At 37.6% G+C, this 24525-nt stretch overlaps 1 pseudogene; it reads left to right on the top strand.

Annotated features, from left to right (window-relative positions):
* The window catches only part of LOC123787630 (actin-related protein T1-like), a 66967-nt pseudogene that overhangs the window by 37149 nt on the left and 5293 nt on the right, over nucleotides 1–24525 (top strand).

A 24525-nucleotide genomic window follows, 5' to 3' on the forward strand; every position in this document is an offset into this window, starting at 1 on the left:
TGGAAAACCATTTTTCATGCCAATGGACCTCAAAAGAAAGCTGGGGTAGCAATTCTCATATCAGACAGATTAGATTTTAAACTAAAGACTGTAGTTAGAGATACAGAAAGACACTATATTATTCTTAAAGGATGCATCCAACAAGTGGATATGACAATTATAAATATCTATGCTCCCAACAGGGGAGCAGCTAGATACACAAGCCAACTCTTAACCAGAATAAAGAGACATACAGATAATAATACATAAATAGTAGGGGAACTCAACACTCCACTCTCAGCAATACACTGATCACCTAAGCAGAAAATCAACAAAGAAACAAGAGCTTTGAAAGACATACTGGACCAGATGGACCTCATAGATATATACAGAACACTACACCCCAGAACAACAGACTACACATTCTTTTTGAATGCACATGGGCCTTTCTCCAGAATAGACCATATACTGGGTCACAAAACAGGTCTCAACCAATACCAAGAGACTGAGATTATTCCTTGCATATTCTCAGACCACAATGCTTTGAACCTTGAACTCAATCACAAGGAAAAATTTGGAAGAAACTCAAACACTTGGAGACTAAGAACCATCCTTCTCAAGAATGATTGGAAAAACCAGGAGATTAAAAACCAGTTTAAACAATTTATGGAGACCAAGGAGAATGAAAACACAATGGGACACTGCAAAGGCAGTCCTAAGGGGAAAATACATAGCCATCCAAGCCTCACTCAAAAGAATAGAAAAATCTAAAATTCTGTTTTTGTATTCTCACCTCAAGAAGCTGGAGCTGGAACAGAAGAACAAGCCTAACCCATGCACGAGAAGGCAGTTAATCAAGATTAGAACAGAGATCAATGAATTAGAAACCAGGAGCACAGTAGAGCAGATCGACAGAACTAGAAACGAATTCTTTGAAAGAATAAATAAGATCGATAAGCCACTGGCAAGACTTATTCAAAAGAATAGAGAAAGGACACAAATTAACAAAATTATGAATGAAAACGGAGAGGTCACAACCAACACCAATGAAATCGGAAGCATCATTAGAAAATTTTATCAACAGCTTTAAGCCAATAAATTAAACAACCTGAAAGAAATGGATGCCTTCCTGGAAATCTGTAAACTACCAAGACTGAAACAGGAAGAAATTGATTGTTTAAACAGCCCAAATAATTATGAAGAGATTGAAGCAGTGATCAAAAACCTCCCCAAAAACGAGAGTCCATGGCCTGTCGGATTCCCTGGGGAATTCTAGAAAACATTCAAAGAAGATATAATAACTATTCTCCTGAAGCTGTTTCAAAAAATAGAAACAGAAGGACAACTACCAAATTTAATCTATGAGGCAAGTATTACCTTGATCCCCAAACCAGAATAGACCCCATCAAAACAGAGAACTACAGACCGATATCCCTGATGAATATGGATGCCAAAATTCTCAACAAGATCCTAGCTAATAGGATCCAACAGTACATTAAAAGGATTATCCGTCATGACCAAGTGCTATTCATCCCTGGGATGCAAGGGTGGTTCAACATTCACAAATAGAGCAGTGTAATAGATCATATCAACAAGAAAAGAGTCAAGAACTATATGATTGTTTCAATTGATGCAGAAAAAGCATTTGACAAAATATAGCATCCTTTCCTGATTAAAACCCTTCAGAGTGTAGGGATAGATGGTACATTCCTCAATTTCATAAAAACCATCTATGAAAAGCCTACAGTGAATATCATTCTCAATGGGGAAAAGCTGAGAGCCTTTCCCTTAAGATCAGGAACACGACAAGGATGCCCACTCTCGCCATTATTATTCAACATAGTACTAGAAGTCCTTGCAACAGCAATCAGACAACAAAAAGGGATAAAAGGTATCCAAATTGGCAAAGAACAAGTCAAACTCTCTCTCTTTGCAGATGACATGATACTGTATATGGAAAACCCAAAAGAATCCACCGCCAAACTACTAGAAGTTATAGAGCAATTGAGTAACGTGGCGGGATACAAAATTGATGCTCAGAAATCAGTTGCATTTCTATACACGAACAATGAGACTGAAGAAAGAGAAATTAGGCAATCCATTCCATTTGCAATACCACCAAAAATCATATGTTATCTCAGAATTATTTTAACCAGAGACATAAAGGATCTATATTCTACAAACTACAAATCACTCTTGAAAAACATTGAAGAAGACACAAAAAGATGGAAAAATACTCCATGCTTATGGATCGGAAGAATAAACATAGTTAAAATGTCTATGCTACCCAGAGCAATCCACACTTTCCGTGCCATCTCTATCAAAATACCAATGACATTTCTCGAAACTGGAACAAACAGAGCTTCAATTTGTGTGGAACCAGAAAAGGCCCCAAATCCCCCAAGGAATTGTTGAAAAGGACAAACGAACCTGGGGGCATCACGTTGCTTGATTTCAAGCTATACTACAAAGCTGTGATCACCAAGACAGCATGGTACTGGCACAAAAACAGACACATAGACCAATGGAACAGAATAGAGAACCCAGAAATGGACCCTCAGCTCTTTGGGCAACTAATCGTTGACAAAGCAGGAAAAAACATCCAGTAGAAAAAGACAGCCTCTTCAATAAATGGCGCTGGGAAAATTGGACAGCTATATGCAAAAGAATGAAACTTGACCATTCTCTCACACCATGCACAAAGATCAACTCCAAATGGATGAAAGACCTCGATGTGAGACAGGAATCCATCAAAATCCTAGAGGAGAACATAGGCTGCAACCTCTTTGACATCGGCCACAGCAACTTTTTTCATGACACATCTCCAAAGGCAAGAGAAACAAATGTTTCAAAAAACAAAAGTTCAAAAAAATGAACTTGTGGGACTTCATCAAGATAAAAAGCTTCTGCACAGCCAAGGAAACAGTCAAAAAAACTAAGAGGCAGCACACGGAATGGTAGAAGATATTTACAAATGAAACTACAGATAAAAGACTGGTATCCAAGATCTACAAAGAACTTCTCAAACTCAATACACGAGAAACAAATAAACAAATCAAAAAATGGGCAGAAGATATGAATGGACACTTTTCCAATGAAGACATACAAATGGCTAACAGACACATGAAATAATGTTCAACATCATTAGCCATCAGGGAAATTCAAATCAAAACCACACTGAGATACCACCTTATGCCAGTTAGACTGGCAAAAATGGAAAAGGGAAGAAACAACAAATGTTGGAGAGGATGTTGAAAAAGGGGATCCCTCTTACACTGTTGGTGAGAATGCAAGTTGGTACAGCCACTTTGGAAAACAGTGTGGAGGTCCCTTCAAATGTTAATAATAGAGCTACCCTATGATCCAGCAATTGCACTTCTGGGTATTTACCCCAAAGATGCAGACATAGTGAAGAGAAGGGCCATAAGCACCCCAGTGTTCATAGCAGAATTGTCCACAATAGCTAAATCATGGAAGGAGCCGAGATGCCCTTCAACATATGACTGGATTAAGAAGATGTGGTCCATATATACAATGGAATATTACTCAGCTATCAAAAAGAAAGAGTTCTCAACATTTGCTGCAACATGGACGGCACCGGAGGAGATAATGCTAAGTGAAATAAGTCAAGCAGAGAAAGACAATTACCATATGGTTTCACTCATTTATGGAATGTAAGAACTAGGAAGATCGGTAGGGGAAGAAAGGGATAAAGAAAGGGGGGTAATCAGAAGGAGGAATGAAGCATGAGAGTTTATGGACTCTGAGAAACAAACTGAGGGCTTCAGAGCAGGGTTAATGGTATAGGTTGTTTAGGGGTAGTAAGGAGGGCACATATTGCATGGTGCACTGGGTGTTATACACAACTAATGAATCATGGAACTTTACATCAAAAACCAGGGATGTACTATATGGTGGCTAACATAATAAAAAAATATTATTATAAAAGAAATGAACAAAAAGCTATAAGCCTGATGAAAAAGCAAGCAAGCAAGCAGGCCTGGTCCTATTTCCACTATAACTCAAGCTGATGCTTTGGAGCACTTATGTTCAGTAGACTTGGAGCATGCTGGGGGACTGTGTTGGTCCTCTGAAGTAGAGGTCCACTGAGCTGGCTCACAGTCAGACCTGCTTTAGTTAAGATGCCCCTGCCTGTGGTCAAGGGTGGGGTTTGGTGTAAGCAGCTCCCGTCTCCACTGATGGTCCTGTATTGCTCACTGAAGTCTCACATGTTGGTGGGCAGGGGTGAGGGGTGGAAGATGGTGTTACCCCACCCTCTCATCCAGGGAAAGAGAACTCACACCCACTACTGTTCAGGAAGCCCACAGAGAAAAGTGAACAATCTCCCCTTCTGTGTCCCAGCCTTCCATCAGATACCTGCCCTCAACCTGTCTGTGTCCAGGCCTAAGGCATGCTCCACACCACAGTTTGTGTTTTATCTCTGGTGCACAGCTGGGATTCAAATCTCCAAATCTTAAAAGACCCTGCAAGGCAAAGACCTGCTCCCCTCTCTCAGAGGAGAGCCCGTTAATGCTGCATCCAGTGCCATTCTGTCCCAGAAAAGCAGTAGCAGTGCTGCACAGGTACCTGGAGTCTATGGTGAAGCACAGCACAATGCTGCAACCAGGTTATCTACCCTCTGGGTGTCCCTGCTTTTGAATGGCCACTCAGTGGTGCCCTCCATGTCACTTGTCCTTGGAGAGGCAATATACCCTCTTCCAAATATATTGCAGGAATGGGATTGTTCTCTCCCAGTGCAACCCAGGAGATCCCCACACCACTCTCTCCACTGTCTGCTTCCAGGCCTCTGCCTTCCCTCTTTCCAGGAGTATCACTGCCCTCCAGGCGTGACCCTGGGAAATGGTGTGGACTTCTAAAACCTCACGATTTGAGCTTCATTGTTTACAAAATAATTGCCATAGTCAATTCATCTCTATTCCCCAGAAAATGGTCTTGGGGGGCAGTTTTTCTTACGTGAACCCAATACACTGCTCTATCTCTCCCCCACTCTCTCCTCCTCTCCCTGTCTTCTCTCTGCAAAAACTGTTCCCTCCTCTTTGTGGCCTGGTAGATTTCTCTCCCCCAATTCACATCTCCAAACCTCGCACCTGCCATGTTCCCTTCCTCTAATTGTGCAGATTGTTTTCTTAATCCTCAGATCAATTTCCTCATTGTTCAAAATGATTTGATGTTGATTTAGCTGTGTTCAAGGGATAAGGCAAGCCCAGGGCCCCCTATTACTCTGCCATCTTAACTCCTCTCTAGCTAGAATGATATATAATATGTAGCCTTTTCAGATTGGTTCCTTTCACTTAGTAGAGTGTATTTAAGTTTCCTCCATGTCTTATCATGACTTAATAGATCATTTCTTTTTAATGTTGAATAATATTTCATTGTTCAAATGTACCACACAGTATTTTGTCCACTCACCAAATATCTTGGGTGCTTCCAAGTTTTGATAATTATAAATATTTGTTTACAGCAATAAACATCCATAAGCAGGTTTTTGTATGGACATAAGTTTTCATATCATTTGGATAAACACCGAGAAGTGAGATTACTGGGTTGTATGGTAAGAGTATGTTTAGTATTGTACACATTTATTTTTGAATGATATTTGCACCGGATACAGAATACCAGGATGAAGGTATTTTTTTTCTGTATCTTAAACATTATTTCCCCCTCTCTTCTGGTCCACCTTGTTTCTAAATATCAGTGGTCATTAGAATCATTGTTTCCTTGAATTTGCTGTGCCATTTTTCTATGCTTTCAAGATTTTCTTATTTTTTTTCTTTAGCTACTTGACTATGATGTCTCAGACATAGTTTTCATTGTATCTATCTACATTATTTCTTCAAGCAATTATTTTTTTCCTATCTATCTCTCCTCTTTCTGGAATGCCAATTACAAATTTGTTAGATATTTTGTCATTGTCTTACAGTTTCCAGAGGCTCTGATTATTTTTTCCATCTGCTTTTTTTTCCATTTAAGGATGCATTAATTCCATTTACTAATTTTCAAATTTATAGGCTCTTTTCTCTGTCAATATTATCCATCTAAATCCATCTAGTAAATTTTATTTATTTTATTTTAATTGCAGTATAGTTAACATACAGTGTTATATTAGTTTCAGTTGTCCAATATAGTGATTCAACAGATCCATATATCAGCCAGTGTTCATAACCACAAGTGCACTTTTTAATCCCTATTACCTATTTCACCCCCCCTTGCCACTGACTTCCCCTCTGGTAACCATCAGTTTGTTCTCTATAGTTAAGAGTCTGTTTCTTGGTTTGCCTCTCTTTCCTCCTTTGCTAATTTGTTTTGTTTCTAAATTCCACATATGAATGAAATCATATGGTATTTGTCTTCCTCTGACTGACTTACTTCACTTACCATTACACTTTCTAGCTCCATCCATGTCATTGCAAATGGTATGATTTCATTCTTCTGTATGTCTAAAGAATATTCCACTCACTTATCAATGGACATTTGGGCTGCTTCCATAATTTGGCTATTGTAAATAATGCTGCTATAAACATTGGGGTGCATATATCCCTTTGAATTAGTCTTTGGATAAATACCCAGTAGTGTGAATTCTGGATCTGAGAGTAGTTCTAATTTTAACTTTTTGAGGAACCTCCATACTGTATTCCACAGTGGCCATACCACCTTGCATTCCCACCAACAGTGCAAGAGGATTCCTCTTTCTCAGGGTACCTGGGTGGCTTAGTTGGATAAGCATCAAACTCTTGGTTTCAACTCAGGTCATGAATCTCATGGGTTATGAAATTGAGTCCCGCATTTGTCTCCGTGCTCAGTGGGGAGTCTGCTTGAAGATTCTCTCCCTATTCCCCTCCCCCACTCTCATGTACTCTCTCTCTCTTCCTCTCTCTCTCTAAAACAAACAAACAAACAAACAAACAAACAAATAAATAAATAAATGTTTAAAAAAAGAGGCGTCATCTTTCTCCACGTCCTCATCAACACATGTTGTAGCTTGCTTTTGATTTTGGCCATTCTGACAAGTGTGAGGTGGTATCTCATTGCAGTTTTGGTTTGCATTTCCCTGGTGGTAAGTGGTGTTGAACACCTTTTCATGTGTCTGATTGCCATCTAGAGGTCTTCTTTGGAAAAATATCTGTTCATGTCTTTTGGGATATGTTCCTTCTAAGCGTATTTGTTATGGGTTTTTATCATGAATGGATGTACTTTGTCAAATGCATTTTCTGCACCTATTGAAATTATCATATGGTTTTTATCCTTTCTCTTATTGATGAGATATATTACATTGATTGATTCATGGATATTAAACCACCTTGAATCCCAGGAATAAATGCCACTTGATCCTGGTGAATGATTTTTTAAATGTGTTGTTGGATTCAGTTTGCTAGTATGTTGTTGAAGATTTTTTGCATGTTTGTTCGTCAGAGATATTTGCCTGTAGTTCTCTTTTTTGGTGGTGTCTTTATGTGGTGTTGGTATTAGGTTGATACTATCCTCACAGAATGAATTTAGGTTTTCCTTTATCTTCTGTTTTTTGAAACAGTTTGAACAGAATAGGTACTAACACTTCTTTAAATGTATGGTAGGGGAAAATATAAAACATATTCTGTAGAATTTGCCTCTAATACCATTCAGTCCTGGACTTTTGTTTCTTGGTAGTTTTCTGATTTCTGATTCAATATCCTTACTGGTAGTTGGTCTGTTCAAATTTTCTATTTCTTCCTCCTTCAAATTTGGTAGGTTATATGTTTCTAGGAATTTATCTGTAGCTTCCAGGCTAAGTTGTTGGAATATAATTTTTCATAATATTCTTTTACAATTTCTCTGGTGTGAGTTGTTATTTTTCCTCTTTCATTTGTGATTTTATTTGAGTCATCTCTCACTCTCTCTCTCTTTCTTTTGATGAGTCTGGTTAGAGGTTTGTCAATTTTGTTGATATTTTCAATGAACCAGCTCCTGATTTCATTGATCTGTTCTATCAGGGTTTTGTTTGTTTTTTTGTTTCTTTAGTGTATATATCATTTATTTATGCTCTAATCTTCATTATTTCCTTCCTTCTGCTTGTTTTTTTGTTTTGCTTATTGTTATTTTTCTTTAGGTGCGAAGTTAGGTTGTTTGCTTGAGATATGTCATGCTTGTTAAGGTAAGCCTGTATTCATACAAACTTCCCTCTTGGAACTGCTTCTGCTGCACCCAAAGTATTTCAGTCATTGTGTTTTCCTTTTGTTTGTCTCCATGTATTTTTAATTTCTTCCTGATTTCTTGGTTGACCCATTCATTGTTCAGTAGCATGTTATTTAACCTCCATGTATTTGTGGTCTTTTCAAATGTTTTCTTGTGGTTGATTTCTAGTTTCATAGAGTTTTCATCAGACAAAATGCATGGCATGTCTTCAATCTTTTTGAATTTTGGGAGGCTTGTTTCGTGGCCTGATATGTGATCTATTCTGGAGAATGTTTCATGTGCACTTGAAGAAAACATGTATTCTGCCGTTTAGGATGGAATATTTTGAATATATCTGTGAAATCCATCTAATCCAGTGTGTCATTCAAAGCTACTCTTTCCTTGTTGATGTTCTGTTTGAATGATCTGTTGATCAATGTAAGTGGGGTCTTCTACTATTAACATATTACTATCAATTAGTTTCTTTACATCTGTTATTTTTTGTTTTATGTATTTGGGTGCTCCCATGTTGGGTGCATAAATATTTACAATTGTTAGATCTCGTTGGATTGTCCCCTTTATGATTATATAGTGTACTTCTTTGTCTCTTGTTACAGTCTGTTTTAAAGTCCAATTTGTCTGATATAAGTATTGCTACTCCATCTTTCTTTCAACATCCATTGGCATAACAAATGTTTCTCCATCCTCTCACTTTCAATCTGCAGGTGACTTTAGGCCTGAGTGAGTCTCTTACAGACAGCATATAGATGGGTCTTTTTTTTTTCTACTTTGTTATCCTATGGCTTTTCATTTCATCATTTAGTCCATTTATATTCGAAGTAATTATTGATAGATACATATTTATTGTCATTTTGTTACTTGTTTTTGTAGTTTTTCTCTGATCCTTTTTTTCTCTTTCTGTCTTTTATAGTGTGGTAGTCTTTACTGATATAATTGGATTCCTTACCCTTTATTCTTTGCATATCTATTACTGTTTTTTGATTTGTGGTTACCATTTGGTTCATGTATAACATCTTTGGCATATAGCAGTTTATATTAAGCTGATGGTCACTTAGTTTGGAACACATTCTTTACTCCTCTACCCTCCACATTTCAGGTATTTGGTATCATATTTTACATCATTTTATTTTGTGCTTTTCTTGACTGGTTTTTATAAGTACACTTCATTTATTTTTTTGCTTTTGTGCTACCTATTTTTTTTACTCTTACTTATTTTTGTTTGTTTTCCACTCACAGAGTCCCCCCCTAACATTTCTTGTCAGGATGATTTACTTGTCATGAATTCTTTTAACTCCTGTGTTCTACAAGACTCTTTATGTCTCCTTCTTACTCTGAATTATAGCCTTGCTGGAATAAGTATTCTTGGACATGGATTTTTAACTTCCAGCACTTTGAATATGTCATGCCACTTTCTTCTGGTCTGCAAGATTTCTGTTGAAATATCAGCTGATAGCATCATGGGGTTTCCTTTGTATGTAACTGTCTTCTTTTTTCTTGCAACCTTTAAAATTCTTCCTTTATCACCATCTCTTATCATTTTAATTACTGTGTGTCTTGGTGTGGACATCCTGGGGTGAATTTGTTTGGGGATTTGTGTGCCTCCTGAATCTGGATCTCTGTTTCCATCCCCAGATTTGGGAAATTTTCAGCCATTATTTCTTTAAATGCATTTTCTGCCTCCCTTTGTCTTCTTCTGGGAAATATATAATGTGAATGTTATTACACTTGTTAGAGTCGCTGAGTTCTCAAAGTTTATTCTCACTATGCAGCATGTTTGTCTCTTACCTGTTCAGCTTGATTGCTTTCCATTACTCTATTCTCCAGGTCACTGATAACATTCCTCTACTTCCTATAGCCTACTATTTATTCAATCTATTGTATTTTTAATTTCATTTATTGAGTTAATCTCTGATATGTTATTTTTTATCTCTTTGTCAGGGGTCTCACTGACATCCTCCCCCCTTTTCTGAAGTCCAGTGAATATCTTTATGATCATTTAAATTCTATATCAGGCATATTACTTATTTCTGTTTTAGTTAGATCTTCTGCTATAATTTTGTCCTGTTCTTTTATTTGGGATATATTCCTATGTCCCCTCATTTTTTTCTACCTATCTGTGTCTGTTTCTATATACTAGAACCTGGCACTTCAGGGTAGTCTCCTATGTGTGTTGCTTGTACCCTGCTATTGTGTTTGAGTCACTTTTTCTTTCAGTCCAGATGTTGGCACTGACTCTCTGCCTATTGTGGGCTGTGCTTGTTTTCTGTGGTGTCAGTGAGACTCAGGCAGGCTGGCTTTGAGGGGACATGGGCACAGGAGGGTTGGGGAGGGGGCTATGGTGTTAGCAAAATTTTCTATGAGCCCTAGTTCTAGGCTGGATCCTGTAAGTGCACAATAGTGGTGGCAACAAGGTCATGAGGCACAGAAGTGTTGGCAGAGGGTAGGGGTGCCTGGTATCTCCATGTGTGATGGCCTGGCATATCACAAGCATGGCTTTAGCAAAAGTGCTGAGCTGTTAGCCTAGGCCAGATCCTGCAAGTGTGGTGTCCACCAAAGACACAGCACAGTGGTGGCTAGGGGCATGATATGCGTTAATGGCAATGGTGGCCAGGAGTGCAGTACATGGAGATGGTGTTGGCCTCGGGCATGCAGCAGCTATGTGATGGGTGTGGTGTCTGCATGCAGGGTAACTGCATCTGGAGACAGTGGTGGTGGCCCAGAATGCAGGGTGTCTGTGTGTGGGGCAGCTGGGTGTGGTGCACATGGAGTTAGCAAAATTTGTGTTGAGCTGCTAGTTCTAGGCTGGATCCTCTGAAGCTTGGTGGCCACTAGAGGTGAGACCTGTGGCAGTGGCAGCAACTGGGGGTGTGGTGTGCAGCATCCAGTGGTATTTGTCAGTTGGGATGGTTGCATGTGGCTTTAACAAAATTTGCGTTGAGCCCAGGGCCAAGGCCTACAGACTTGGAGTGGGCAGGTGTTCACAAGAACTCAGGTGGGGTCACTGTTAGCAAGTTAGGTAGCAAGTGCAGCACCACCTCCCACAGGTATCTCTGTGTTTATGCTGGGGGGTGGCGGAAGAGGAAAATGGCACTTATCAGCTCCTTTATTCCCAGAAAAGTCCCCCAACATGCTCCAAAATCCATTTAAGAAGAGATAGCTCCTGTTCATCCCATGCTTTGTGCAAACTATGGCTTCTATGTTGCCTCTCCATGGGCTGTTTTCTTTTTAAGGGCAGGGTCCCAGCTATCACTAGTCCTGCTAGCTTGATCAGTGCTGAGGCAGCTGACTTTTAATGCTCCAGGCTCCAAGTCCTGTTGGTTATACAAAATCATGGATTTCAGCTGCTCATGTTTTGAAGGCAGATGTTATGGGGATTCATCTTACTTGTGTGGGCTCCCTGGTGCTTTCTCCTCTCTGTTCTTGCAGTTCCCTCCTTTCTGTGGCCAGCTCCAGACCACAGTTTTTGCCCTTCCTAAACTCCCAAATGTGGCTTCTCTAAATTTAGTTGTGGAGTTTGTTCTGCTGGTCTTCAGATCACTTTCCAGTTCATTTACTCTGATGTGAGTGACATCAAGTTGTAAATATCGCTCAGGGAGAGCTTGGGGTTCTCCTATTCCACCATCTTCCCCAAAATTCCCCATCTAGTAATTTATATTTTATTTTTATACTTCTAAAATTTTCCTTTTCTTTTCCTTTCTAATGATTATCTCTGTTATTCATTTCTTAAATTCCAGTATAATTAACATACAGTGCTATATTCATTTCATTTCAGGTATAAAATATAATGATTGAATAATTGTATACATTAGTCAGTGCTCACCACGATAAAGGTACTCTTACTCTCCTTCATCTGTTTCACCTATCCCCCCACCTGTTTCCCTTCTAGCAACCACCAGTTTGTTCTTTATATTTAAGTGTCTAATTTTGTTTATCTGTTTTTTTCTTTGTTCTTTTGTTTTGTTTCTAAAATGCCACATGAGTGCAATCATACAGTATTTGCCTTTCTCTGATTGGCTTATTTTACTTGGCATTATATCTCCCAGATTCATCTGTGTCATTGCAAAAGGCAAAATTTCATTCTTTTTTATGCCTGAGTAGTATTCCATTATATATATATATATGCAATATTCTTCATAATACATATATAGATATATTGATTATATTATATTAATATTGTAATCCTATTTTTAATTTCCTGAAAACCTTCATATTATTTTCCATAGTGGTGGCACCAACTTGCATTCCCACCAACAATGTACAAGGGTTCCTTTTTCTCCACATCCTAAACAACACTTCTTTCTTTCTTTTTTTTTTTAAATATTCTGACAAGTGTCAGGTGGTATCTCATTGTCATTTTGATTTGCATTTCCCTGATGATTACTGACATTAAGCATCTTTTCATATGTCTGTTGGCCATCTCTATATCTTCTTTAGAAAAATGTCTATCCATGCCCTCTGCCCATTTTTAATTGCATTATTAGGTTTTTATGTGTTGAGTTGTATACGTTCTTTATATATTTTGGATATTAACTCCTTATCAAATATATCATTTTAAATATATTATCCCATTAAGTAGGTTATCTTTATGTTTTATTCATGGTTTTTTCCATTGAGCAAAAGCTTTTTATTTTGGTTAGTTCCAATAGTTTAATTTTGCTTTTGTTTCCTGTGCCAAGAAGATACAAAAAATTGTAGAAAAATGTTTCTATGACTGATGTCAAAGTGATTACTGTCTAAGTTTTCTTCAAGGATTTTTTTTTATTTCCAGTCTTATATTTAGTTCTTTAATCAATTTTTATTTTATTTTTGTATGTGGTGTAAGAAAGTGATCCCATTCCATTCTTTTACATGTAGCCGTTCCGTTTTCCCAGCACCATTTGTTGAAGACACTTTTTCCCACTGTGTATTCTCACTCATTTGTTGTAGATTAGTTGACTGTAAATGTGTGGGTGTATTTCGGGGCTCTCTGTTCTGGTCCATTGATCTATGTGTCTATTTTTTGTGCCACTATAATACTGTTTTGATTAACACAGGTTTGTAATATATGTTAAAATCTGGTATTGTGATTCTTCCAGCTTTGTTTTTATTTCTCAAGATTGATTGGGCTATTTTGGGTCTTATTGTGGTTACATACAAATTTTAAGATTTTTTGTTCTACTTCTGTGAAAAATGCTTTTGATAATTTAGTAGGGATTGCATTAAATCTGTTGATTGCTTTAAGTAGTATGGACATTTCAAAAAATATTGGTTCTTTGAATCTATGAGCATGCAATATCTTTCCATTTGTGTCATCTTCAATTTCTTTAATCAATGTTTTATGTTTTTCAGAGTACTGGTCCTTCACCTTCTTGGTTAAGTTTTTTATTCTTTTTAGTGCATTTGTAAATGAGATTGTTTACTTAATTTCTCTTTCTGCTACTTCATTATTAGTGTATAGAAATTCAACAGATTTCCATATATTAATTTGTATCCTGTGAATTTATTGAATTCTAGTAGTTCTAGTAGTTTTTTGGTGGAGTCTTTATGGTTTTCTGTATAAAGTATCATGTCATCAGCAAATAGTGAAAGTTTTACTTCTTACCGATTTGGATGCCTTCTATTTCTATTTATTGCCTGATTGTTGTGACTGGGACTTAAGTAATTATGCTTAATAGAATTGGTGAGAGTGGACATTGTTCTTATTCCTGAATCATACAGAAAAAGCTATCAGCTTTTCTCCATTAAGTATGATGTTAGCTGAATATATGGTCTTTATTATGTTGAGGTATGGTCCCCCTAAACTTACTTTGTTGAATGTTTTTTTTAAAGATTTTATTTATTTATGTGACAGAGAGACAGCCAGCGAGAGAGGGAACACAGCAGGGGGAGTGGGAGAGGAAGAAGCAGGCTTCCAGCAGAGGAGCCCGATGTGGGACTTGATCCCGGAATGCTGGGATCACGCCCTGAGCCGAAGGCAGATGCTTAACGACTGCGCTACCCATGCACCCCTGTTGAATGTTTTTATCATGAGTGGATGTTGTACTTTGTTAAATGCTTTTTCTGCATCTATTGAAGTGATCATATGGTTTTCATGTTTTCTTTTGTTAAGGCAATGTTTCTTGTTGATTTAATTGTGCATTATGGACCATGCTTGGTCCCTCAAATAAATGCTGCTTGATTGTGATGGATTTTTTTAATGTATTGTTGGATTTGGTTTGTTCATATTTTATTGAAGATTTTTGTATCTATGCTCATCAGAGATACTGGACTATAGTTTTCCTTTTTTATTGTCTTTATTAGGTTTTGGTATCAGGGCATTGCCGGTCTCATAGAATGTATTTGGAATTTTTTTTCCCGTTTTTAAAACTTGTTGGAATAGTTTAAGAAAAAAAGTACTACCTCTTCTTTAAAGGTTTGGTAGAGTTCACCTGTGAGGCTATCAGGTCCTTGACTTTTGTTGGTTTGTTTTGGTTTTGGTTTTTTGGTTGTTTTTTTTTTTTTCAGTTTTCTCAGTTTTTTTTCTAATATTTATTTCTATTTTTAATTTAAATTTGATAAATTAACATGTAATGTATTATTAGTTTCAGAGGTAGAGTTCAGTGATTCATCAGTCTTATATAATACCCAGTGCTCAATACATCACATGCCTCCTTAATGTCCATCACCCAGTTACCCCGTACCACAACTCCCCTCCCCCTCCATCAACCCTGTTTGTTTCCTATGATTAAGAGTTTCTTATGGTTTGTCTCCCTTTCTGATTTTGCCTTGTTGGAGTTTTTGGATTTTTTATTCAATTTCATTGCTAGTAACTGGTCTCTTCAAATTTTCTATTTCTTCCTGATCTTGTTTTGAGAGGTTATGTTTATATATTTGAGAGGATATATTTCTTCTAGGCTGTCCAATTTTTGGCATGAGTTTTTTCATAATATTCTCTCATTGTACTTTGCATTTATGTGATGTTCTTTGTTATTTCTCCTCTCATTTCTGAATTTACTTATTTGAATATTCGGTCTCTCTCTCTCTCTTACTCTCTCTCGTGGTCCCTTTCTCTCTTTTTGATAAGTTTGTCTAAAGTTTTATGAATTGTGTTGATCTCTCATAGAACTAGCTCTTGGTTTATTGATCTGTTTTATTGACTTTTTGTCTCTATTTCATTTTTTTCTACTCTAATATTTATTATTTCCTTCTTTCTACCAGCTTTGAGCTTTGTTTCTTCTTCTTCTTCTAAATCTTACAGGTGTAAAATTAAGTTTTTATTTGAGTGGGTTTTTGTTTGTTTGTTTTTGCTTCTTGGAATAGGTCTGTATTGCCATAATCTTCTCTGTTAGGATAGATTTTACTGCAACCAAAAGATCTTGGACCACTGTCTTTTCATTTTCATTTATAACCATGTTTTTTTTTAATATGTATTTTTTTCTTTTAATGTTTTTTTATTATATTATGTTAGTCACCATACAGTACATCCCTGGTTTCTGATGCAAAGTTCAATGATTCATTAGCTGCGTATAACACCCAGTGCACCATGCAATATGTGCCCTCCTTACTACCCATCACCAGTCTATCCCACTCCCCGACCCCCCTCCCCTCTGAAGCCCTCAATTTGTTTCTCAGAGTCCATAGTCTGTCATGCTTCATTCCCCCTTCTTGTTAATCCCCCCATCTTTATCCCTTTCTTCCCCTACCGATCTTCCTAGTTCTTATGTTCCATAGATGAGAGAAACCGTATGATAATTGTCTTTCTCTGCTTGACTTATTTCACTTAGCATTATCTCCTCCAGTGCCGTCCATGTTGCAGCAAATGTTGAGAACTCGTTCTGATAGCTGAGTAATATTCCATTGTATATATGGACCATAGCTTCTTAATCCAGTCATCTGTTGAAGGGCATCTCGGCTCCTTCCATGATTTACTGTTGTGGACAATGCTGCTATGAAGATTGGGGTGCATATGGCCCTTCTCTTCACTACGTCTGTATCTTTGGGGTAAATACCCAGTAGTGCAATGGCTGGGTCATAGGGTAGCTCAATTTTTAACTTTTTAAGGGACCTCCACACTGTTTTCCAAAGTGGCTGCACCAACCTGCATTCCCACCAACAATGTAGGAGGGATCCTCTTTCTCCACATCCTCTCCAGCAATTGCTGCTTCCTGTTTTATTAATTTTTGCCATTCTAACTGGCATAAGGTGGTATCTGAGTGTGGTTTTGATTTTAATTTCCCTGGTGGCTAATGATTTTGAACAGTTTTTCATGTGTCTTTTAGCTATTTGTATGTCTTCATTGGAAAAGTGTCTGTTCATATCATCTGCCCATTTTTTAATTTGGTTATTTGTTTCCTGTGTATTGAATTTGAGAAGTTCTTTGTAGATCTTGGATACTAGACTTTTACCTGTAGTGTCATTTGCAAATATCTTCTCCCATTCCATGGGCTGCCTCTTAGTTTTTTTTTTTTTTTTGAGTATGTCCTTGGCTGTGCAGAAGCTTTTTGTCTTGATGAAGGCCCACAAGTTCACTTTTTCTTTTGTTTCTCTTGCCTTTGGAGATGTGTCATGAAAAAGTTTGTTTTGGCTGATGTCGTAGAGGTTGCTGCCTATGTTCTCTAGGATTTTGATGGATTCCTGTCTCACATCGAGGTCTTTCATCCATTTTGGAGTTGATCTTTGTGCATGGTGTGAGAGAGTGGTCAAGTTTCATTCTTTTGCATATAGCTGTCCAATTTTCCCAGCACCAATTATTGAAGAGACTGTCTTTTTTCCACTGGATGTTTTTTCCTGCTTTATCAAAGATTAGTTGCCCAAAGAGCCGAAGGTCCATTTCTGGGTTCTCTATTCTGTTCCATTGGTCTATGTGCCTGTTTTTGTGCCAGTACCATGCTGTCTTTGTGATCACGGCTTTGTGTACAGCTCGAAATCTGGCATTGTGATGCCCCGAGCTCTGTTTTTCCTTTTCAACAGTTCCTTGGCGATTCGGGGCCTTTACTTGTTCCATACAAATTTAAGGACTATTTGTTCCAGTTCCTTGAAAAATGTCCTCAGTATTTTGATTGGGATAGCATTGAAAGTGTAGATTGCTCTGGGTAGCATGGACATTTTAACTATGTTAATTCTTCCGATCCATGAGCATGGAATATTTTTCCATCTTTTGAGCCAAATGTCAAAACTAGAGGCTCTGATGGCCAGGGTGAATGAGGCAGAAGAATGTATCAGCAAATTGGAGGTTGGGTTAGTAGAAGAAAAAGCGAAAATAGAATCGGGACTTAAAAAAATCCACAGCCAAGAATGTTGGTTACGGGAGATTACTGACTCAATGAAATGTTCCAGTGTCAGAATCATCGGCATCCCTGAGGGAGTGGAGAAAAACAGAGGTCTAGAAGAGATATTTGAACAAGTTCTAGCTGAAAACTTCCCTAATCTAACAAGGGAAACAAACATTTGTGTCCAAGAGGCAGAGAGGACCCCTCCCAAGCTCAACCATGACAAACCTATGCCATGTCACGTCTTAGTGCAATTCGCAAATATTAGATCCAAGGATACAGTATTGAAAGTGGCTAGGGCAAAGAAATTTCTCACGTACCAAGGCAAAGGTATCAGAATTAATTCAGACCTGTCTACACAGACCTGGAATGAGGGAAAGGGTTGGGGGGGCATTTTTAAAACTCTTTCAGAGAAAAACATGCAGCCAAGGATCCTTTATCCAGCAAGGCTGTCATTCAGAATTGATGGAGAAATAAAGACCTTCCAGAATCACCAGTCATTGACCAATTTCGTAACCACGAAACCAGCCCTACAGGAGATATTAAGGGGGGTTCTATAAAGGTAAAAAAGGCCCCAAGAGTGATACAGAACAGAAAATCACAACTGATAGAAACAAAGACTGTACTGGCAACATGGCATCATTAAAATCATATCTCTCAATATTCAGTCTCAATGTGAATGGCCTAAATGCTCCCATAAAACACCACAGGGTTGCAGATTGGATAAAAAGACATGACCCATCCATTTGCTGTCTACAAGAGACTCATTTTGAACCTAAGGATACATTCAGACTGAAAGTAAAGGGATGGAATACCATCTTTCATGCCAATGGACCTCAAAAGAAAGCTAGGGTAGCAATTCTCATATCAGACAGATTGGATTTTAAACTAAAGACTATAGTTAGAGACACAGAAGGGCACTATATTATTCTTAAAGGATGTATCCAACAAGTGGATATGACAGTTATAAATATATATGCCCCCAACAGGGGAGCAGCAAGATACACAAGCCAACTCTTAACCAGAATAAAGAGACATATAGATAAAAATATGTTATTAGTAGGGGACCTCAATACCCCAGTATCAGAAATAGACAGAACACCCATGCAAAAACTCGACAAAGAAACAAAGGCTTTGAATGCCATACTCGATGACTTGGTCCTCATAGATATATATAGAACACTACACCCCAGAACCAAAGAATACTCATTCTATTCTAATGCCCATGGAACATTCTCAAGAATAGACCATGTTCTGGGACACAAAATAGGTCTCAACTGATACCAAAGGACTGAAATTATTCCCTGCATATTCTCAGACCACAATGCTTTGAAATTGGAACTCAACCTCAAGGAAAAATTTGGAAGAAACTCAAACACTTGGAGACTAAGAACCATCCTGCTCAGGAATGATTTGATAAACCAGGAAATCAAAAATCAATTTAAACAATTTATGGAGACCAACGAGAATGAAAACACAACATTCCAAAACCTATGGGATACTGCAAATGCAGTCCTAAGGAGGAAATACATAGCCTTCCAAGCCTCACTCAAAAGAATAGAAAAATCTAAAACGCAGTTTTTATATTCTCACCTCAAGAAGCTGGAGCAGCAACAGAGGGACAGGCCTAATCCACACACAACGAAGCAGTTGACCAAGATTAGAGCAGAAATCAATGAATTAGAAACCAGGAGTACAGTAGAACAGATCAACAGAACTAGAAGCTGGTTCTTTGAGAGAATTAATAAAATTGACAAACCTCTGGCAAGACTTATCCATGTGTTTTTTTGACTTCCTCTTTGATTTCTTGGTTAATCCATTCATTTTTTAGTAGCATGTTATTTAGTTTCCTGGGATTTGAATTCTTCTAAGAAATTTTCTTGTGATTGAGTTCTAGTTTCATACCATTGTGGCTGAAAATATGTATGATAAGATTTCAGTTTTTATTCTAAGATTTCAATCTTTTTGAATTTGTTTTGACTTATTATGTGGCCTAACATGATCTATTCTAGAGAATGTTCCAGGTGCACTTGAAAAGAATGTGCATTCCACTGTTTTTGGATGGAATGTTCTGTATATATTTTAAATCCATCTACCTAATGTGTCATTCAATCCCAATGTTTCTTTGATGATTTTCTGTCTAGATGATCTATCCAGTGATGTAAGTGGGGTGTTAAAAGCGCTTCTATTATTTTTTCATCAATTTCTTCCTTTATGTCTCTTAATAGTTGTTTTATGTATTTTAAGGTTCTAATATTAAGTGCATATTTACAATTATTTTATCTTCTTGTTGGATTCTTCCTTTTATGATTATGTAGTGTCCTTCTTTGTTTCCTGTTACAGTCTGTGTTTTAACATCTATTTTGTCTGATATAAATATTGCTACCACAGCTTTCTTTTTGCTTCCACTTGAATGATAAATGTTTTTCCATCCTTTCACTTTCAGTCTTCATGTGTCTGAAATGAGTCTCTCATAGACAGCATATCAATGGGTCTTGCTTTTCAAAATCCATTGCATCACCCTATATGTTTTGATTGGAGCATTTAGTCCATTTACATTCAAAGTTATTGATAAGTATATACCTATTGCCATTTTGTTACTTGCTTTATGATTGTTTTTACAGTTCTTCTCCGTTCATTTCTTCCCTGTGGATTGATAGTTTTCTAAGTGATTTGATTGTATTCCTTTTTCTTTATTTTTTGTGTATCTATTATAGCTTTCTGATTTGTGGTTACCATTAAGTTTATATATAACATGTTATGTTTATAGCAGTCTGTATTTGCATGATGATCACTTAAATTTGAACCAATACTAAAATCACTAAACTTTTACTCCCTCCTCCTTTAGTGTATATGATATCACACTGTACATCCTTTTATTTCATAAGTCTGATTTTTATAGATACAATTTATTTAACTGCTCTTGTTCTTTTACCTTTATACTGGTTTTATAAGTGATTAATCTACTACTTTTATTATGCTTGTGTGTACTTTTGAATTTTTTTCTTTTCCTAATTTTCTTCTTCCTGACTATGACCTTCTCTTTCCACTCAAATAATTCCCTTTAACCTTTCTTGTAGAGCTGGTTTAGTGCTGATAAATTTCTTTAACTTTTATTTGTTTGGGAAAATCTTTCTCTCTCTTTCTTTTCTGTGTGTAGCCTTGTTGGATAGAATATTCTTGGCTGAATTTTTTTTCTTCCCAGCACTTTGAGTATATCCTGCTACTTCCTTCTGGCCTACAAAGTGTCTACTGAAAAATAAGCTGTTAGTCTTCTGAGATTTCCCTTATATATAATTGTTTTCTTTTCTTTCACTGATTTTAAAATTTCCTCTTTGTCACCAGTTTTTGCCATTTAAATTTTTATGTGTCTTGATGTATACCTTTTTTGGTTCATTTTTGGGGGGCTCTCTGTGACTTATGGATCTGGATGTCTGCTTCCTTCCCCAGATTAGGGATGCTTTTATTTCTTCAGATAAGTTTTCTGTTCCCTTCTCTTTCTCTTTTGGGATCTCTATAATGCAAAAGTTCTTACACTTCATGATGTCCCTGAGTTCACTTAACGTAGTCTCTCTTTTTAAAATTTGTTGTTGTTTGTTGTTGTTGTTCAGCTTGGTTGCTTTCCATTACTCTTTCTTCCCAGTTTGTAGATCGATTTTGCTCCCTGTCATATACTGTTTATTCTCTTTGGTATATTTTTAATTTCAGTTGAACTCCTCCACTCTTTTTTCAAATCTAGTATCTTTGTGAACATTCTTTGAGTTCTCTATCAAGCATATTGCTTGTATTTATTTCAGTTAAGTCTTTTGCTATGATTTTGTCCTATTCTTTCATTTGGGACATATTCTTCTGTCTCATTTTGTCTAACTCTCTGTGTTTGTTTCTTTGTATTAGGAATGTCAGCTATGCCTCCTGATCTTGAATGTAGTGACCTTATGAAGAAAAGGTTTTGTAGTAACTTGTAGTGCAATCTCTCTCTTCATTAGCTCCTGGTACTGTGGGGGTGCCTCCTTCATTTAATGCACGTGCCCTACTGTTGTGGTTGAGGTGTGTTTGCATTCAGTCCAGTTGGCTGTAATGGCCCTCTTAGCCCGTTTTGTGCAGGTTTCATCTCTGTGCTGTTAAGGGGCCAGTTTGGGGCTGCCTTGGTTTTATAGTATGGTCAAACCAGATGTCTTCCCTCAGTGCATTTTCTGGAACTGTGGTCACACCAAACTGCAGGGCACTCTCCCTGCCTTGTTCCCTAAGAGCCTTTCATTTGTGTGCAGGGCCTGCAGTCAGACAAGATGTCTGCCCTCCAATCTGTCTGTTGGGTTTTCAGTGACCCCAATCTATAGAACTCTGTCTTTGTGCTGCCTCCTGTGAGGTGGGTGGTGGGTGGGGCTGGCAGTCAGATTAGATATCTCCTCCTAGCTCACTGTTGGGGCTGCAGTGGAACTGGTGTGTGTGGTTATCTTTCTCTTTCTCTAGAACAAGAGTCACTTTATGGTGGTATTGGCCACTGTCAGGGCTTTTTGCAGAATGAAATGCGATAGGAGCCACCTTGGATGTAATCTTATCCAGTGGGGTGGGTTGGATGGGGCAGTCTGCAAAAGAACATGGGGGCAGGGCATGCAGTAATAGCAAGCTAGGTGGTGAGTGTTCATGCTGATTCCTGCAGGTGTCCAGGTATCTAGGCTGGGTAGGGGGAGAGAAAGTGTGCCAGCCTGCTCTTTTTTTCTGGGAAAGTTTCCTAAAAGTCCCTGCCCCTCAAGCACATCTTCTGAGATTAGTAAATTAATCTTCATGTATAACCCAGGAATTTTTCCAACTGCTGCTTCTATGCTGTTTTTTTTTTTTTTTTTTTTTTTTTTTGCCAGTGTTGTTTGCTATGCTGTCTCTTTAAGGGTGAGGACTCAATTTTCTATTGCCCTCTAACTCTACCAAAGATGAACCCAGTGATTTTTAAATTTACTAGTGTTAAGCCCTACTAATTGGAAAAACTTGCATAGTTAAACCCCTCTGGTATTCAAAGCCAAATACTGTGGATACTCACCTTCCCAGTGCAGGCCCCTCTTGTGTGGGGTGATTACTGCAAAGTTTGTTCCTCTCCATGCCTTTTTTTCCCCTCATGGTACCCCTCCTATATGTGGTTATTTGTAAGTTAGTTTGGTTCCATTTCAAGACACTACCTTTCCTGCCATTTTTAATATATCCCCCTCTCTATGATTAACTGTGGAGAGTCTTTTTCTTCCAGTCTTCAGTTTGTTTTCTGGGTTAGTTATATTAATGTGGCTTTTAATCTAGGCATATCCATGGGAGGAAGTGAGCTTAGGATTCACCTATTGCACTGTCTTCCCAGGTTCCCCCTCTATTATCCAATTTTTACTTTTATAATATTTCAATCTCCAGAAATGCAGTCTCCAAAAGTATCAACCATCCTTATAGTTCTTTTTGGAACAGGCTTCCCTGGATGCCACTATTAACTTGCCATTTATTCTCCTCATTATGTCTAGTTTACTTCTTACATATAAATGTTTTCACCTAGCCTTTATTATTTCAGAACCTATCATTGACATTGCTATCATTGAGCTCCGTTCTGTAACAGTATCTCCTACCAGCAGCCATGACCTATGGAAGATATCCAAAAGATAGTCAATGCAGATTTATTATTTTGAAAAATAAAGCCCTCCCAGAGAACATAGTTGGTTGGTAGGTTTTTATCATCTGTGTATGGTATACATACTCTGGCAGACCTACTTTTCTAAAACTTTTGATCCCTTCTACTGTGTTACATGGGAATTCATTTATTTCTTCATTATCTAGGATGGCCCATCACATTGCCTAAGCTTCAAGAGCCATATTTTTTTTCAAGAGCCATCTTAGAAGTGCATTAGCAACACCTTCCAGAGTTACTGCCATGTTATTAAAACTGATATTGACAGATCCACTGCTTCCTTGTTCAGATTATGTTGTCATTTGACTACAGTTATTTGTCTTAGTGGCCAGAAACAGTACTGTAGATAAAGCCTGAAGGAGGGCACATGATGTAATGAGCACTGTATTATATGAGACTGATGAATCACTGACCTCTACCTTTGAAACTAATAACACATAATATGTTGATTAATAGAATTTAAATAAAAATTCATTCATTCATTCATTCATTCATTCATTCATTCATTAATAAAAAGGCCTGAAGGGACCTTTAAGTGCAGAGGCCCCCACATTATCTTATAGGAAGAAAGATATCAGACTTTAACAGGGAACAGTGGATTCTTTGCAGAATTATATGTTTTAGTGTAATATGGTGATTCAAGATTTTTAAGTATATTTTTTGGATGTCTCCATCTTATATTTCAGGGTCTCACTTCTTCCCAAATAGAGCCCTGACCTTAACATAGCAGCCTTGCAAAGGCTAAGAATTAAAACATATCTGGAACCCCACTACCTTTATAATTAAATTCAGAAACTGAGTCTCACTTATTTTTGTCCTCTGGATGTGAGATAAGAGTCTCTTTAGAAATTGTCAAAGAGGTTCTCACTTTTGCACTTTGCACTATATTGTTGATTAATTACCTTTCATTGTCTTTCTCCAGTGTAACGATGTTATTCAGCAGGCACCATCAAATTCCATTGTACTTATAATTACTACTTTTCCCAAAATTCTCAGAATCCTGAGATACAGCACCCACCAGTGTAGCCATTGTATTCCTTCTCATTAGTATATCTGATTCCAGTCCATCACTGGTGAGATTTTTTTTTCTTTTACAATTGCACTCCTAGAACATGACGGATACTATCTGTGGGGTCATTGCTTCCTGGCCAGTGAATTATTAAGATTCAAAATTCCACTTTAGATTCTGCTTCCTCAAATTACTTCAGAGGCAAACCCTTTTATGTTATGTTTTCTGGATATGGGCATTAAGACTGATATTGGCATTCAGAGAGTATGTTGTTGAGTGCAATTGGCATGAATACATAGGAGGGAGTAAGCATAGCAAAACTGAGCAGTCATAAATTAAACTGTGGTTTATTTGCATAACAAGCTTCAGCTAATCTCATGGGGGCAACTGACCTGGGATGGGCCTTCATAGTTCATGCAATTTGAATCAAGGGGCTAGGACAATATCTCCCTCATTGACCAGTC

Source organism: Ursus americanus, chromosome X (genome assembly GCF_024610735.1).
Source record: "Ursus americanus isolate L20-20 chromosome X, mUrsAme1.1.p, whole genome shotgun sequence".
Lineage (NCBI taxonomy): Eukaryota > Metazoa > Chordata > Mammalia > Carnivora > Ursidae > Ursus > Ursus americanus.